Source organism: Haliaeetus albicilla, chromosome 2 (assembly GCF_947461875.1).
Source record: "Haliaeetus albicilla chromosome 2, bHalAlb1.1, whole genome shotgun sequence".
NCBI classification, from domain to species: Eukaryota; Metazoa; Chordata; class Aves; order Accipitriformes; family Accipitridae; genus Haliaeetus; species Haliaeetus albicilla.
This window is the reverse complement of record NC_091484.1, coordinates 80,852,064-80,866,127: the sequence shown is the minus strand read 5'-3', so window position 1 is coordinate 80,866,127 and position 14,064 is coordinate 80,852,064. Positions and strand designations below refer to the sequence as shown.

Below are 14,064 nucleotides of genomic sequence, written 5' to 3'. Positions count from 1 at the left end.
GCGCCCTGGTGTGCGCGGAAGCCGCGGCCGCCCGGCCGGCGGCGCCTCTGGCCGCGCCGCCGTACCGGGGCCCGGGGCAGGCGGGCGGTCTGCGGGCCTGAGCGCCGAGCCGCCGCTCCTCGGGGCCTGGGCCGCGCCGAGCCGGCGGCCGGGCGCCCTGTCCCTGAGCGCCCTGCAGGCGCCGGCCCTGCGGGGCCACGCCGCGTCCCAGGGAGCGCTCCTGGGCCGAGCGCCCGCCTGTCGGCGCGGACTGCCGCGGGGCCCGGCTCGGCGCGCTGGGACCTCTCCGCCGGGGGCGGCCGCCTCCAGCGCGGCCCGGGGCGAGGTGGCGGGTCGTCTCCGCCGCGGGCGGGCGCTGGGCTCCGCGGGAGCGAGCGCGGTGGGTGGGGGGGTGTCCCGCGGAGCTGGGCCGGAGCTTTCAGCCGGGGCGGGAGGCGCGGGGAGGCTTCTGCTCCTGTCCTGCCCGTCACCCTCTCCCGCTGCTGACTCGGTGCCGAGCGGCCGCTGCCTTCGCCTGCGCGGCTGCGGTGGGAGGGGGTGCCCGGGCTGCGGCTGCCGGTGCGGGCGCGGAGAGGAGAACGGGAAGGACGGCTCTCCTCGCGGGCGGTGGTGGCGTCTCCGGCCCGGGAGAGGAGCTGGGAGCTGCCGTCGGTGAGAGGAGGCTTAGCGCGGGGGTCCCGCGGGAAGCGGTTGGGTGTTTCCTGAGGGGGACGCGTGCGAATTGCCAGCCCGTCCTTGAGCGGGGAGGGCGCGGGCGTCCGCGGAGGTGAAGCGTGCTCTTGGCGCTGGGGGAGCTTTCAAGCACCCAGGGGTGCGCGGGATGGGTTTTAACTAGCGATCCAGGAGGAGGCTTGAGCCCAAACTTGTCAGTTTTTCACAGGGTACTGGTTGAATTGCCTTCCGCGTGCTCCTTTAAGGAAGTTACGGGGGAACCTCAGCGTGGGGAGCGCAAGCTGGAAGCCTGATACAAACTGGTGAGGTGGTTGTGGTGCCTAAATATTCTGCAGTCTTCCAGTACAACCTTTTGCAGCTCCAACGAGTTACCTGTAGTCTGGCCCCTTTACATCAAATACAGATGAACTAGCCACTGGACTTTGAAGCTGGTTGCTATTGAGGTCTTGTCCTCATCATAAGCATGATGAGCAGATGGAAAACTTTTGTGTTAATGATGTCACACTTCAAAGGAGGAAAAGCGTAAGTAAAGTTTTCTCTCAAATTAGCTTCAAGAAGGTGGGGGGCAAGATAAAATGTATTCTGAAGCCTTTTCAGATGTGTGTAGAGTTGGGACCTGTTGATGAAGGGAGCTCAAAGTTGAACTGAAAAATCAAACCTGCTTCAGAGAAAGCTGCAACTGGGATGTTGGAGGGTGGCGTAATGAAAGTGTAGGATAGATGGTAAGTGGAAAATACTTGGCAACTGTAGGCATAAAGGTAGTTAAAAGGATGTGCAGGTAGTGGAGAAATGAATGCAAGATTCTACATGTAAAGAGCAACAAAAAAATCTTGGAATGGCAAAGTACACAGTAAATGCAGAAATACCATCTGTTTCTAATAAACTTTTTTCTATTTGATTAAAGAAAGTTGTTATTAAAACAAAAAAAAGCTACTTCCTTGTTCATTTTTAGGTAAAAAAAAAAAGTTGTTAAATAGCAGCTATATGGGGCAACTGCTTCAAGGTCAGTATGTCCATAACTTTTACCTGGGTTTTGAAAAAATGGGCTGGAGTTCTCTGGTCTTCTGGCATTTATTAAAAAAAAAAAAAACCACAAAACCCCAAAACCAAACTGGAGTAGCAGGAAATTGTAAGTAAAGGATCAAAAACATAGCACTGTACCAGCTACTGGAAAGACAATTAACTCTATCCTAGCTGAAACCAGATCAGAGGAAACGTGTTGCACTGGAAAAGGAGGATAGCATCATTAGGTCTGGGTCAGTTAGGCTAGAATTGGTTCCAGGCAAAATAAAAGAAACCTGCTCTAAGACTTGCTTGATAATAAATTAAGGAGTTGGAACATAAGTAATTGAAGTGGTTTATGTAGAGTATATCTTATTTTACCAAATCACAGGCTTGATTGATAACATCACAGACTTGTCACTTATAATTTTTAGAAAGATTTGCTTTGGCTTTAATTAGCTCTATTTGTCAACTATGGAGCACCCAATAACAGGTTGATTTCTCTGAGCTACCCAGTTCTCAGCAAGTTGTTAACAGGGATCATAAATGGAGACTTTCCTTCCTGTGCAGTCCTGCAGGAGTTGCTATTCAGTCTTATGCAACTAAAAAAGCAAAACCTCCTGTTGGCTGCCTGCAAATAAATGTATAAAAACACAGATAATGTCTTTAATCTTTGCATCACAAATTGTGAGGCAGTTTGAACTGTGGCCATCTGGGTTGTTTGGTAGGACTGGATGAACAGCTGCCTTTGAAAACAACCAAATACAACTAGGAGCAGAGACTGCAGGGTATACTTGTGGAAAGCTAGGGTCGTTCTGGGAAGCAGAGCAGACTCTTCCACAGTTCTCCAAACTTCTTACTTCAGTTTTCAGGTTCCTGAGTGCTAAAAGCTTGTGTTGTCTGAGTTTCCTGCTGTTCTTCCTGAAGTGCTTCCTTACTGTGCTGGGCCTCTTTGCACCAGCTCAGGTTTATCAGCATGCTGTTTATCAGTTTGTACTAGTCAGAGCAGAGACCAAATCCCTCTGTGTCAGTGGGATGCAGTTAGCAGTGGGTAGAAGGTTTTTCTTATGTTTATAAACTGTTTGCAAAGGCGTTTTGGCTTTTCTGGTGGGTTGTTGGGTTTTGGCTTTTTTGTTTGGTTTTTTTTTCCTCCTGGTGAAAAATTTCTCCCTTTCAGATGGGGGAGGAAGAAACAGTGCAAAAGGAGATGGCCTGGCAGGAGAAACAAAGGGTATTTTCCTTCTAGGACTTGTGGACATATCTCTTCTTGTTTCCAGTAGCTTTGAAGAGACAACTTTGTCCTGCAGGGGTATAAACTGGGCTAGGACTGAGCGTCCTGTGTTCTGCCTTGGACCATCATGTTAACGATGGACCCTGTCTGTTTTTCCTTGGGCTGACTGGGGAGTCCATATCCCCAGGTGCTTCCTATGTGAGCAAGCCCAGGCCCTGAAGGGACCATTAGAAGATTCTGTCTGTCCATGTGGATGCTGAGCAGCCCACAGGGCTGAGTGCTGTGTCCAGAGTGGTGGTGGAGCGTGGGACCTCCTGGCCTGTAGTGGGACAGCCTGACTGCCCCAGGAGTTCAGCACCTTCTCAGGGTGTGCAGGGCTGTCCCTGGGTTCCTGCGTGGAGGTGCTACCTCAGAGTCTGTGGTGAAGCAAAGGGAAGATGTGGGCTATATTCTGAGTGGAGATGTGGAGGAGGCCCTTTACCAGCTTCACGCTGGGACTGGATGCCTGGTTCTAAGGTCTTCTGGTGGCAGCAAAAATCAGGGTAGGAGTGTCAGGAGGAGCCAGAGCTCTGGTAGGTTCTAGGTGACAGTATGTGGGGCAATCCTGGACTTCACAAAGCTTGTGAGGTGATGCTGAGTCTCGTGAGCTGTGGAGCTCTGACAGGTGCTTGTCTGTGTCTGACTGGGGTCAGTCTGGCTCAGTAGCGTGGGCCAGACAAGATGTACGTGATGCTCCTGGAGAGAGTCCAGGAGGCAGCAGAACTGGGACTGAGCACATTGCCTTCAGTCCCAGCCCTGTTGTTATGGTGTGGGGCTGGCTGGGGGAGGGAGGGAAGGGGTTGTACTGGGTGCTCTGTTTCCCTTTGACTGTAGGACGGCATTGAAGAGGGCTCTTTTCTTCAGCGCCCTGCCTGCAAGCCAGAACTGGTCCTGAGCGCAGGTGTTGCAGCAGCATCTCGCCCAAGAGGGCTGTACTGCTTTTCTTTCCTCCAGCCCTTGCGGCTGGTTGTGCTGTGGGGAGAGGCTGTGCAGCTGGTGCAGGTGGCAGAGCGCCTGTGTCAGACCTGCCTGCGAGCCAGGTTCATGGGGGAGACTCGGACGGATCCGGCATGTCAGAGGCAGGCCTGGGAGAGTCTGGCCAAAGAGCGGGATTGTGAGCAGGCTGCCGTTTGCATCTAGGAGGTGAGCAGTCCATCTCCTGGCCCAGTCTGTTCTATTGCTCCCCAGGCCACAGCGTCTGTGTTTGCTTCCCTTTCCAGCAGCACTCCCATTTCCCTAGCTTAGGATGTGCAGTTGTGGTTTTTGTGGGATGGAGAGTGCTCATGAACAGCTTGGAACTGCAGTTCTGCTTCTGCCCTGGAGGTGGTTCTCTCTGACTACCTGATGTCAAATATATTGCACTGCATGGGCAGGAGGCTGGTGCTGCCCAGCTCTAAATGGGCATGTGGACCATGCAACTTCCCTCTGTAATATCCTGGCTCTCTTAGCAGATAACAGCCCATCTGTGTGGGTGAGCGGCTGTCTTCTGGAAGTGTCTGGTAGAGCATCTAGCACTGGGTGAGCCCAAGAGGAGTGAGGCTTTAGTGGCGCAGGTGCTTGATTCTCCAATTCTCTAATCTGTGCATCCTGCTTCATGTCTTCTCCTCCCCACCCCCTCCCCAGTTGCCCCAAAGGTTGGAAGAATGGGGTTGGTGATTGGCCTCGTGTCCCTCCTACTACATCCCTGCATTTCCCCACAGATGTGGAAGGGCAGCCTGCAGTGTAGATGCACCAGCCTTGAGAGGCAGAAGGAGATGGTTGCTCTTGGAATGATGAGTTCTGCACTGAACCTGCCCAGATTATCTTTTTTTTTTTTTTTTTTTTTTGCATTTCACATATGGGGGTAGGTTCATCTTTTGCTGTGCAGGGGTCATGCTGCTTGTTTCCCCACAGTATGTCCCCATGGAGCTGCCCTGATATACCTGCACAGGATGTAGTACACAGTCTTCCTTTCCTGAGGGATCACTCTGCATGCTTACCACAGATTAGCTTTTGTAAGGACTGCTCCACAGCTCAGCTTCTTCCAGACTGGCCTTGTGGCTCCATGCCCTGTTTGTGCCATGATGCTCTAGTGGATCAGGTGACATCTGAATTAAGTTGTTTTGGGAGGAGGGGGTAGACTCTGCCAACCAGCAGGGATTCACAAGATATTGGTCACTGTGAGAATGACCCAGATGCACTGATGTCACAGTAAAAAGCAAACCTTAACTTGGATCCCATACAGGCACTCTTCCGAAGTGTCTTGGGACTGCCTTGGTCCGTATGAGTCTGTCTTTCCAGGTCTGCATGTGTCCTTGCAAGTCTCCCAGTGAGTTCTTAGTGCTGCAACACTGCAGCATTGTCATGTTGCATGTCCCTGGCCCCATGTCGATGTCCGTCTGATTTGTTCTTGCCAACCTATACAATCCTATGAGCTACAAGCATCCTTTTTTTTTTTTTTTTTTTGCCTTGGTCCACTCTTGAAACCCCTCAAAAAGAACACTATAGTGTGACAAAGTGAATCAAAGTGTTCATAATATCAGTAATGCCTGTGTTCTCTATCTTCCTTTTTGTAAGAGCGCAATAGCTTAAGAGTATGTGCTCTTTTCTCTTATGGGGTGGGGGACCGTGAGGCAGAGCATCTTCTCTGGTCTATGATGAGTGGTGCAGGTATGAGGGGAGGGAGCTTTTTGGGCAATGGAGGCTGGCACCAGTGTGCAGACCTCTGTGCGTTTCTCTTCCCATGTTGTTGTGTCCCTTGGCAGCAGTGCTGCCAGGTGGCTGCTCTGGTGCATCATTAGACACTGTTCCAAATAGCATAGGCAGGAATGGTTCAGCACTCAGAGGAAAATGAGCTGGTGATGGATAGCTCTGGTGATGCCAAGGCTGTTAAAATATGAACCTCTGAAGTGCAGCCAGGGTTCCAGCAAGGTACTCTCATCCTCTCTGTGCTCAGCTTCTGGTGTGTGGGGACAGTGCTGGTCTATGTCCCTTCCCTTTTCTGGTTTGGTCTGAGGTAGGCTGTTGTCTCTGAGTAATGGTAACTCTGAGTCTGTAACTCATGGTGGCCCAGAATCCCTGCCTGGAGAATGGGAGATGAGTGATGATCAGAGGTCAGGCAGACACTCCCCCATGAGCACACACATTGCTGTTATCCCTGATCCTGCCAGCACTGTAATGGGGCTGAGGATCCATGGCATCCTTGAAGCTGTGTCTCTATCTATGTTCTCCCCAGCAAGAATTGTTGCAAATAGTTTGTTTCCTTGTTCTCTATCTTCATACTCTGTTCACTCGGGAGTCCTGGATGCAGCCAACAATAATGCTGCTTCCTTCATCTCCCCTCCTCGGGATTGTGCAGTGGGGGTGGGGGAGGTATTCAGAAGTTAATTATGTGAAAAAGTAAGTCTTATTTGATATCTATAGTTTCCAGGGCCATATAACAACGGGGGTCAGAACGCATCCTTGTTCTAATGTCCTCTCCTTGTATAGCCCTGTATTACCTGCTGCTGAACACGGGGGGAGACTGAAAGACCTGCTGTCTGGTAAGGTGCTTCCTGATATGGAGCTGCAGCCAGGGACTGTTAGAGCCCCAGTGACTGACTCATGGTGCCTCCAGTGCTGAGAAGCTTGGGACAGGGCAGAGTGCTCCTCTGGGGCCCGAGGACAGAAATGGGATGGGGACAAAAAGCGTGTTCTCACATAAGCAATGTGTATTGGGCCGGGCTCAGGACAGTTACCTAGCGGTACCCTGCATGATCTCCAAGTGGGAGGAGGATGCTTCCATGTGGCCCCATGCAGGGTATGGGGCTGGAGAAGAGGATGACATGGGCAGAGTGGCCCCATGAGGAATGGCTGCTGCAGGCCACACGCCGTTTTCCCATTAGCGAGTGTTTAGTTCAGCGTTTTAAATAATTGTGTCCTCGGAATGATATTTAAAATCCATTTGGGAGGCAATGAGGCGGGAAAGTGCCTGTGCCATTGTGATGACGCTGCGCAGGCCGCGCCACACATGCATATTACAAACTCGTTACAGGCTCGTTTACACGCACGCTGCTCACTCCCCACACAACCTCTTTCTGATGCTCCTAATGTTTCTTCCCCACCATGGCTGCTTCTGCTTGGCACTAGGGAGAAATTTACTTGATAAGGCAGGCCTGGTGTCATCTGCTGCAAAAGGAGCAAGGGGCATGGTCAGAGCAGTTGGGTGGTGGCCTTTGGAATGGGGATGTGTGGGGCATGCTTGGTGATGGGACTGCTGCTCAGGTGTCCTGTCCTTCACCTGTGCTCAATGTAGAACCGTGCTTACTTTCTGACAAGCCCTTGCAATTGTTGGCTTGCAATTATTGCAGGCTCCAGACCCTGCAGCCCCAAGGCTTTCAGCTGCTGTGCTCTGGGCACAGCTGGAAGAAGAGTTGCAGCTCTTGTGCCAGGCTGACTATGAAGCTCTTGCATGTGCTCTTGAATGTCCACAGGAAGCTGTGTGAACTGGAGGGACTAGGCACGAGGGAGCAGATGGAGCAGCAGCTTCAGCAGTGGTTCCTTGAATGCTGGCTAGTGGCTGAATGGGAGGGTAGTCTTGCTGCTATTCCTCTACCCCCATTCCTCTCCAGCTGCTGCATGGGCACCCTCCACTGTCCTCCCCATCTGTGCAAAATAGAAATACTATGTGGTAGTACAAGGCTCCTGGTACCACTTTATCCTTGTCCCTTTGGCCTTGGTGGCATGAGCAGTATTCTGTGTTCCCCCCTTGTCCTCTCCCTCCTGATCATGTTCAGTCCCTTCTAGCCAGGGTCCCAGCTGTGGTTTTGCTTGGTGCCACCTTGTGACCAAACGTTAGTGAGGTGAGGATCAAGCCCCCATGTATACTTAAGGGCATGTTGGGTTCTGACATCTATGTCCCTTGCACAGCAACTTTGCTGGCTGCTTTCCTGAATAGGAAATGGATGGCTCTAGCATCCTTTTCTCAGAAAAGACCGCTGAGCAGATATCAGGGCAGAAGCAAAGCTGGAGTAGGGGCAAAGGTTGTCAAGTTGGAGGAGGAAGGGCAGGGTATAAAACATGGGGCCTGTCTGTGGCTGAGGCAGCAGATGTTCTCAGAAGGTGGAATTGTCCCATCCCACCCCAGGGCTGGTGGGTCTGAATTTCCAGTGCATTTGGGAAACATATGTGGCAGAATGGTCTAAGGATGGAGGGGTTGAGTCCCACAGCCGTATGCTGAAGGGGTGGTAACTGATATAATCTTGGGCAAGGAAGTGCTTTGCACTGAGCCTGGAGGTGCTGCCTTCATCCATGTTCCTGCCAGCAATCAATGGAGCATTCACAATGTACTGTCCAAGTAAGAGGGCTGCATGCTGTGGTTGGGAGGGGACTGGGGCTGCTGTAAATGCAACACAGATCATGAAACCAGAAGCTGATACTTAATGGCTGGAACTTTGCAGGGTTTATATGCATGAGTTTGTACATGGTTTTGTGTGGTGTATTGCCCTGATTGTTCCCTCCCTCTGCATGTGCCTATGAGTAGTAAGGCTTCAGCTGAAACCTTAGCCTTGCTTTCAAAGAATAGGACTGTCTGTGGTGGGTTTATTCTTCAGGACACTATACTTTGTCTTCTATGCGTAGGGCTTTGGGTATCTGCTCTCTGCTTGCCGCTTCTTGTGGCCACAGCTGTGGTGCAAGAGGCATGAGCCCATCTTGGGTTTCCAGGTGCTTGCTTATTAGCACATCTTGGTGTGGATGGTGGGCAATGCCAAATACAGGCATTTGGATTTGCACATGCATGGGATGCTTGGCTTTCCTTGCTGAGACCCAGAGTCTTGTCTGGTGTGTTGGAGGTGGGGAGAACCTGCTGCTCTGTCTGCCAAGCTTTATTTTTCATGTGTATTGTGGTTCAGCTCATCCAAGCCAGGCTGTGTTGCATGTCTGTGAGCTGCCTGTGCAGCTGCCCTCCCAAGGGGATGGCTCAGAGGTGCTGTAGGGAACAGGGTGGGCTCTGCTGTGGGGAAGGCAGCAGTTCTTCCCTGGTGGTGGCAGTGGGCTGAAATGCAAGCAGGAAGGGCATGACATGACAATGAATGAAGGGATCAGATGTGATGAGATGTTCTCCTGATAGATGTGGTATGGAGATAGGGAGACCTAAGGTAACAGCCACAGTGCCTTTGGGAGGTAGGGCAAAATGGAGCTGATAGGAGTCTGGTGAAGTTCAGCTGCCCCATCTTTGCAGACCGAGTCCAGCACTATGACCTGAAGCTGATCAAGACACAGAAAAGAGGTGTAAAAAGAGATTTGCCTGCAGGTGAGGGGTGTGGGCCCTCATTGTCTTGAATGTGCCCTGTGGACCTTCTTATTTGGCAACTGTAGGTGTTTTGCTTGGAGATGCTGAAGGGGAATGGAAAGGCTTTTGTGATTCATGAGGTTCGAGAGCAGAGCCCACAGGCTTAGGAAGGTGTTCATGGCTGTTTCTTCCCAGAGGAAGCTCAACTTACCACTGCTCTGTGCAACCTGTGTCCATGTGTTGGAGGGAGTTAGACTGGGAATGACTAACGTGTGCTGTGGCCTCTAGGGACAGTGTTCCTGGTTAGAGCTGAAGAACAGTGGGGTGTTAGAGGCGAACAAGGAGTCTACCAGGTGCTATGTTGATGTTGTCTTTTCTCCAGATTAATGATGAGCTGTTGAGAGAGGAGTCACAGGTACTGAATGTGGCAGTGGACCAAGAAGATGAGAAGCCACACGAGGCAAAGAAGGCAGTAAGGTCAGGAAAAGAGCCCTGTGTGTCATGGGTAGGAATGCATAGCTAGTGAACTAGTAATTGAGCAAGGCTGTGGGTAGAGTTGGGACTGGATCACCTGGAATTGACTGTTTGGGCTAAGTTTCTGCTGGTATTCCCCACTCAGACCCCCGTACTCTACCTGTGGTTAAGGCCTCTGTCACCTGCTTCTGACACTGCAGCTAGCAAAGTTGCTGCAGCTGTCAGTAATCTGGGTTGGGAATGAAGAAAATTAATTTTGTAAGAAATCTCCTGGGGAGAAGGAGGTAAAACCTAGAGAGAGATAGGTGGGCTGTCAGTATGTATATTCAAACTTCCCTTCCAGCTGGGTTAGAAACCCATCAATTTCTAATAATGCAATTCACAATCCCTGCCATGTGCTATCCTTGTCAGGGCCTTTGCCATGAGAAGCTGGCTTGCTTGTGTCAGAAGTGAGTCAGCCTGGAGAGCTCTTCTGAATGACTTTTTGCCATAGCAAGTTGCTCCTGAGCAGCAGAGAAGGTATTAGTGAGGGCGGCTACTGCTCCAACCCATGTCCTGCTGTGCAAGTGCAGTCCCAAGATATGTTTGAAGGATAACCTCCTCTACCCACAAGAGGGTCTTTTAACTCAGTTCCCACATCTCATGGCCCTACTTCTGAATGAAGGCTTCAGCTCAGTAATGTTGGATCAGACACGTTCTACTTATTCTTTCCTTGGAGCCTGGTCTGAACCTCTGTGAGGTCTCTCTCTGCTACCTCTGCTTACAGAAGGGACTCTTTGTGCTTGCTGGAGTAAAGGCTTTCCCAAAACAGCAGCAGCTGGCTATGACAGTTATTGCATTAACCTTTTGCAGACTAGCAGGATCTAGCTGCTGGTCCCCCTTCTTATGCTCAGGGTACAAGTTCTTTTGGATCCCTCTTTCCTTTCATCTACTGTATTGTAGAGGTGTGTACTTTGCTTTTGGCTTCAATCCAGTGCAGCAGCTTCTGTATACCCAGCAGGTTTAACAGTAAAACAAAACCAGCATTTATTAATGCTTAAGGTAGAAAATGAAGAGCTAATAGTTCAAGACTTGAAAACAAAGTGCACAGTATGGGCTCCAGTGTTACTCTGTGTCATCAGGACCTTTTGAAGGTGGCAGCATTTAATACATCATGTTAATGTATATCAGCAGCTAATATCTGCATAAAATCATGGTTTCCTGCGTAGCCTCTGACCTGATAGGGCCGTATGCTACATCTTTAGGCTTGTAGTTTACACAGATGACTTTGTGAGTAACAAGGTACTCTCCCTAAGTCTGTCTTCTGGGGTCAGACATGCTTTGTCATGCACATGAGCATGTGTAAATGGATACACTTACATTACTGTTGGGCTAGAGATTCCAGTTCCAACACCCTTGTTCTGTCCCACATCGTGGACACATTCCCACCTTGTCTCTTTATACCAATTTGGGTAGCTGCTGTGGGGCTGGTTACCTCAGTTTTGTTTTAACATCTCTCGCATGGGGAGATAGATGAGTTATCCACTCAACCTTGTTCTCCTTGCTCTGTCCTTAGTTACTGCTTCTTGTGGGGAAGGTGTGATGTCTGGAGGTGTACCAACAGTGGGTGGTCCCCACGTCTAGAGGGGGTAGGTGGGTTGGGGGTGATTGCCTGTGTGTGCTCTAGGGAGTGCTTTTCCAAAAGCCAATGACTGTCAGCCTCTGACCCCATGCAAACCTGCAGACAGGACTTGATCCTCTGAACTCCTCTAATGTCTCTGAGATGTTCCAACATGTCTCTCATGACCTGTTATATCATACAAGAAATACACTGTAACATTTCTGATTTTACTCCATTCAACTTGTCTCCAGACACAAGGCAGGTGTAATCATAAAACAAATCGATGATTTAGCAAGAGAGAAAACAAATCTTCTGCAGTAAGAGCAACAATGTTTAGAAGCAGACAGCTGAAAAAAATTGCAACACTTTTTTTTTTTTTTTTTTTTCCCAAGGATGTGCATCTTCTTCCCTCTGGTCAGCCTTGGGTCATGCGATTGCACCTGATCCCCTTCACTCTGACCTTTGAGGACCCTCTTTTTCCTCACAGACAGATCCAAAGGATCTGAGGAAGGACTTGCTAAATGCCCTGAAATCACTGAGGCCAGAGGATTGGGTGCTGCTGATCTGTGCATCAGACAGGCCCTTGTGCACCTGATCTGAAGGTATTATACAAAACCAGTGAGGAGGAGCCTGCTTTTTTTCCTCACGCAGACTATGCAGCCCACTATGGATTGTGCAGTGAGTGGGTTCAGTAAACTGGATTTGAAGGTAAAGCTTTGTGCCAGTAGCTGGACAACTCCTGCCAGATGACAGTGCTGAGGGGACAGATGGTCCTGACTTCCCTCCTGTGACCTGTCAGGCAGAGCAAGTAAAGGACCTCTTTTGCTGTGGGGCCAGGGCAGATGCCAGAGCTCTATCAAACATGAAAGAAAGGCTCTGCTGGGAGGAGGGTGTGTGTGTATGTGTGTGTGGTTGGTTGTGCTTTGTGGTTTTTGTGTTTTGGTGGTTTTGTGTTTTGTTGTTCGTTTTTGGTGGGGTTTTTGGTGGTGTTTTTTGGTTTGGTTTTTTTTGTGGTGGGGTGGTTTTGGTATTTTTGTTGTTAGCCTTGGGAATAGGAGGAAATCTCCAGGGTAGCTGGTGCAAAGGCAGAAACGCACACCCACTCAGCCCAAGGTCTGTGAAACCGCCTGAGTGCGAAAGCACTGCCTGCCCTCTGCCAGCATTCTGGGTGTGATGACTAGGGACCTGGCCTCAGCCCAGCAGTCAGGGTGTTTCTCCTAGATGCCTTTCCTGGATGTTTATAGGGTGCATGAACAGTACTGTGCGTGAAGTTTTGGATTCTGTGCCCAAGCCCATGGCTGGGGGAAGGATGATGGCCTTGGTTACAGTGACAGGAGCAGTAGGAGGTGGAAAGACAGGTTGGAGAGAAACTAAGAGTTCTCCTTAGTTTATCCTTTTCCTCATCCCTAAAAGAATCCAGCCTTCTCTGTATCCAAGTTCCCCAAGTTGGGCCTGTTGTGCTCAGCCCCTCATCTGGCCAGAGGAGACTGGCTATTTGTCATGCTTTCTCCACCCCTCCTGCCATGGTGTCTTCTCATGGGCTCTCTGCTTTGTTCAGAGACCTGGCAGTGACTGATCCAAAAGCGAGTGGGATGTTCTTACCGGCAGCTTGGGCATTAGGACCCTGGTCAAGGTGTCAGATGGCTACAGCCAAGGCCACATAGTGCAAGCTGTGTGCGTTGCTGCTGATAGTGTCACATCCTGCAGCTGTCCAAGGAGCATGCAGTGGAAGTATGTGAGCTCCTGCAGCTGCTGATCAAGGTGCGTCCCATCTACAGGGAGGGGAGACTGGTGGAGTCTGCAGGTAATTCAGCCTCTCCCCTCTGCCTTCTCCTGCTTGACTCTTCTCCAGTTGGTTTCAGCCTGATTTGTCCCATTTCCTTTGTGCTTCAGACAAATGGCTAGCCCTTCCTCCTGCCCCAAACCCGTTTCTATCTTCTTTGCTATGACCCTCCTTTGCAGCCTTTTTTACCACCTGCATACTTGCTCTCTCTGCAGGACTGGTAAGTGAAGAGAGTGCTGGGTAAAAGATGGCTCCAGGCAGTGCAAGAGACTGCAGAAGTGAAGGAGGCACAAGGGAAAGACAAGAAGGGGGGAAGGAGCATGGGGGGGAAGGAAATAAAGATAATAAATAGTTCTGATGAGCTCTGTACTTGCTGTCTTGGGCGAGGACAGCTGTTTGTCAGTTTTGGCTACTGTCTGTGTACAGAAGGGGGACAAACCACTGAGTGGGAAGAGGGTTTGGGAGGGGTGTGTGTACAGAAGAAAAAGCCACTGGGTATGTGTGTACAGATATACTTGTGATGGGGTTCTGTGGTGTGTGAGCATGGTGAAGCTCACCACGTGAGTGAGGCTGGAGAGGTCTCTATATGTGTGTTTGGACTGTGGTTGTGTCTGGAGGGAGAGCCAGAGCTTATATGAAAATCCTTACAGTAGTGGCATCTACTGCCATAGTGTCTACATCAGTCTGGGAGCTCTTGGACCTGTCAGCTCTTTGCTGGTCTTGCTGTAGAAATGGGACAGGGAAGAGGAGCACAGGGAGGAACCACTGAGTGCCTCTTCTGCCTGACTCCTAAGCAGACCCTGCAACAAATGAGGGCGGCAAGGCAGGCCCAGAGCCCCTTCTGAGGATCATCAGATCCTTCTGGTCAGTGTTTTCTATCTAGACGTGCCCTCCTCTTACACCTGTGCCTGGGCAGTCACTTTGTTAAGCTTGAACACTGATTCCAAAGTGGGGCTGGAGATACGGCTACTGCATCCTTCTGGAGAACAAGTGTGCCTGTGACCCCAGTGCTG

The 14,064-nt window shown here is 50.6% G+C and overlaps 1 long non-coding RNA gene across 1 annotated transcript; it reads left to right on the top strand.

Annotated features, from left to right (window-relative positions):
• The first annotated feature begins 419 nt into the window (after positions 1–419).
• Positions 420–13,364, top strand: LOC138684518 (uncharacterized). Its single transcript, XR_011323790.1, has 4 exons — positions 420–4,087; positions 6,354–6,465; positions 7,273–7,493; positions 13,267–13,364. It is a non-coding gene; the product is annotated as an uncharacterized lncRNA (long non-coding RNA).
• Positions 13,365–14,064: the final 700 nt, after the last annotated feature.